Below are 4,003 nucleotides of genomic sequence, written 5' to 3'. Positions count from 1 at the left end.
ATTTGTTGTAACTCATATTTTCCAAGACTATTCAAAGAGTCAGTGTAAATGGTAATGGCTTGAACCCAAAACCACTGTAACTCATGCCCTAAAGTTGTATTTTTATTGTAGAAAAAGCATTTTTAATCTTGGAAGCGATGTTTTGCCAATGCATTGATGCATGTCCCTAGGGACTGCTTTAAAATACTTCAAATTCCTTCTTCTGGTCTTCTGGTTCAAGCTGACTCTACATCCCTAGCATCAGAACCAAACATAGAGAAGCAGCATTCAGTTCTTATGTTCCACTAATCTGGAACAAACGTCCAGAAAACTGCAAAAATGCTGAATCCTTGAGTTTTTTTAAATCGAGGTTTTCCCTATATGTTTAGAGTTGCTTTTGACTGTTCTATTTAAACTATTAACTGAAACATCATTCATTTCAGTCTGTGGTCCAACTTTTATATACAGTTTATTCTTTACTTTCATTTTTCGTGCCACTGCAATGTACTTTTTAAATGGTTTTGTCACTGCAGTGTACTTTTTTCATCATGTAAAGTACTTTGAACTGTCTTGTTGCTGAAATGTGCTATATAAACCTGCCTTGGCTTGATATCAAGGTAAAGTTCACATAAGGAAGAAAAAGCATGATCCAAAGATATAGATTTACTGGCAAAATCCATGCCTTCTTGGTTATTGCACCTTGTATTTTGCAACTTATGACTGCATAACGATGATTCAGCTGGCTCAATACCACATCCCCAAGACAGATGCATGTACAATGGGTGCAAAAGCTGAAAATGTAGCGCAATGCTCATTAAATGCACATATCTGCTCACCCTCTGACAAGACCCATTAATGCAGGGTAGTGCGGTTTTTGTGCTCTACTATCAGGAGAGTGCTGTTGACATCTTTTACAGTAATTGCTCCAATCTGTACCCGACAGCACATGTGCTAAAGAGGATCCTCTCTAAATAATTAATGTTTGGTTTTTTGTCGTAATATTTGTGAAAGGGAGGGCTGCATTGGGCTGAATGTTTAAAAGCTTGATTGAGAGGCAACACAATAAATGACAGTCCCTTGGAGATCTATGGAAAAAACCATAAAAACACTCCCATGAAGAGTGCAGGGGAGCAGAGAGGATTGGACTTCTCTGCAAGACAACATTAAAGCTGTTCTACAGGCTCCACACCTACCAATGACAGTTTCAAAATGTTTTTTTCTTGAGTAATTTGTCTGCTAATCTGCTATTATCACACTTACATCTATCAAGTATGAGCTGAGAAGAGAGAGGCAGTTGATATCTGTCACCAACAAACTGCACATGTTGACTTTATTTTCCATTTAGCATCCTAAAATGTCACACTGTGGAATAACTTCACATATTCTTTCACACTGCTCCAAGACTTTTATGTTGACGTTGAATGTGAACATCTGTTACGGACTTGATAAGAGACTGTTGCTGGAGGAGAATATTTTTATTTGTTAATTTCATATTAATTTTTCATTGCATCAAACCATTAAAAATGAGAGGTTGGAAGCAGTAATTCTGAAACAGAGATGAACTATGAACTACCAGTAAACTCTAAACTAATTTTGGCTCTGATGTGTTATTGTCAGCATCTACCATTTTGGACTTTGTTTTGGTTTTGTGTTTTGTTTACTTTTTCAGTTAGGTGTTTCTATTTCTTTGGGTTATTGGGTTATGTTTTTTTATTCCTTTTGTTATCCTGATGTTAGTTTTGCTCTCTCTTCTGCCTCCTAGTTTTAGTAGTTCTTTCTCCCTTCGCCCATAGTTCCCTTGGTGGTTGTTTTCTCATTTATTTATTAGAATGGTTTTCTCCCCTGGTTATTGTTATTATTAGTAGTAGTTGTACAGTTCTCTTTGCTTTTTTGGGTTTTCTAGTTTTATTCCTCACTTAGTGTTTCTGTGCTTGTTTACTGTTAAGTTATTTGTTCTTGCTGCATTCTTCTAGTTTATTAGTTTCTTTTACCTGTTCCTCCTCTTGTCCTTAGATCCCCTTCAGGTACTATTTACCCACAGGTTTGTTTCCCTTTAGATTATTTGTCCTCCCTGATTCCTTATGTTTGTATAGTTCTATGTGTTTAGTTCCTCTTGGCAGTTGTAATAATTATTGGTCACTTCCCTTTACGTTCTTGTTGGTGCTTTAGATTGTTGGGTGTATTTGGTTTTCGCTTCCCTGCTCCTCCTTGTGAGTTTGTGTTGTTTATCTTTTGATCTAGTTTTACCTTTGGTTTATTTTATAGTCTAGTTTCTCCAGTGTCCCTGTGTCTCCCAGTCCAGTCACCATAGTAACCATCCATTCCCTCAGTCTTCAAAGCCAGTTCTCGCACCTGTTGCCACTTCTCCTCTGATTACTTTAGCTTTCCTCTCATTGGTCCACTCTCCTCCTCTGCCTGCTTATATTCCTGGTTATTCTGTTTATTCTCTGCTGGTTCCTCTGTTCTACACCCCTGGTTGAGTTCTGGTGGTGCTATGTTTTCCCTCAGAAGACTCTTGTATGTTTTGGCTTGACTCATGTAAGTTTTTGGGAAACTATTTATGTAAAGCCCTTAAAACCTTTTTGATTAAAGAAGCCTTCTCTCAACCTGCTGCTGCCCAGTGTTTGTCTGCACTTTGGTCCTCTAGAGCCACAGACTGACAGTTATTCCACAAACTTTCTCTGATAGATCAGGTCATGAAATGTTTCACACTGCAACATCAAAAAGGTTTTAGTGAAATTTGACCTGTGTTGAATGCTAATAACAAGGGCTTTGAACAAGACCTTAACAGGCAAGAGATTGCAAAACGTTATAGTCCAAATGAAGCATAGACAGAACCATGTCCAATTATTGAGACCGCCGTGAGAGCTAAAAATGTTGGTACTGATTAGTCTGACCTTTTAGCCAATTTCTTACTCTTACCTCAAGAGTCAACCTTGTGTTGTTTACCCCTTTTTCCATGTAACTTCAAGCAAGTTGGTTTGATATTCAATCAGGGTATTGATCTGGTTTTCTATTGTCCATACTTCATACAGACATCATACTTGTAAAGCTGAATTTATTCATGTTTGCCTGTGTTTCAGGGTCTGAGTTTTGCTGTTTGTGTTTGCCTGCTATCTACTCTGCTTGGTCACTAAATGGTGTTGGAGCTCACAGGTGCAGAGTGGATAGGTGTTTCACATTGACTAATTGCCTGGAGGTGTATTTAGGATGGAAGCTGCCAGCACTATGCCTGAATATTAACCACCATGGTAAGTGCTAGTTTTTGCTTTCCTGTTCTTTTGAGTATCTGAGTAATTCTAGTGTCCTCCCACTCAGGTGAATTCCAGACTCTTCTTAAAGAGTAACCTCTGGCTTCTGGATAAGATTCAAGTCTCCAGTTACCTCCTCTGGAATAAGTTCTAGTTGGCAGCTATAAGCAAACCCTGTCCACCCTCCAACAAACCTTGCAAGTACCTCCACACCTGAGCTCCACGCCATCACCCCAGACTTCTCACACAAGCCTGGATCAGAAATCCAAGGGATCTACGTACAAGTGACCAACTCTGGAAGGATCTATCTCCCCAGAAAACAACACCCGTGTTGCTCTCTCAGACCTTGCAACTCTCATCCCTCTGGTGGTTAATAAAACATTTAAACTTTCTGTTTGATCTCCTGAGTGTTATTCTGCATGTGGGTCAGAGCAGAAAAAGACCATATGATACTGTGTCCATTTTGCTCAGTGTTTTCCCCTGTGCTTCTTTGTAATGTTTTCATGGTTTCTATGTTAGTACCCCAGTTCATCATCCCGCTCCGTTGCACATTTGGTGATTTAAACTGAACTTTTCATTTCTTTAGAAAAGAATGGAAACATCCTTTATTCTTCCATGGGAAAAAGATTAAGGTGTACCAGCAGCACATTCTTGCATCTGCTGAGGGTTTTGAGGACAACTTGTCTCTGTGTTTCTGTGTACATATGCTTTCTCTGTCCCTTTTTGTTTTTGTTTTTTTTGCCAGATTCTCTTGTGTCCTCAGTCCCTCCAGT

The 4,003-nt window shown here is 38.9% G+C and overlaps 1 long non-coding RNA gene across 1 annotated transcript; it reads left to right on the top strand.

Annotated features, from left to right (window-relative positions):
• The first annotated feature begins 2,384 nt into the window (after positions 1 to 2,384).
• On the top strand, positions 2,385 to 3,622 carry LOC124877145. The gene is made up of 3 exons (XR_007040451.1): positions 2,385 to 2,517; positions 3,063 to 3,230; positions 3,298 to 3,622. It is a non-coding gene; the product is annotated as an uncharacterized LOC124877145 (long non-coding RNA).
• The last annotated feature ends 381 nt before the right edge of the window (positions 3,623 to 4,003 follow it).

The sequence above is a fragment of the Girardinichthys multiradiatus genome, chromosome 12 (assembly GCF_021462225.1).
Source record: "Girardinichthys multiradiatus isolate DD_20200921_A chromosome 12, DD_fGirMul_XY1, whole genome shotgun sequence".
NCBI lineage: Eukaryota > Metazoa > Chordata > Actinopteri > Cyprinodontiformes > Goodeidae > Girardinichthys > Girardinichthys multiradiatus.
The sequence above is the reverse complement of the archived record's forward strand: the minus strand, read 5'-3'. Positions and strand labels throughout refer to the sequence as shown.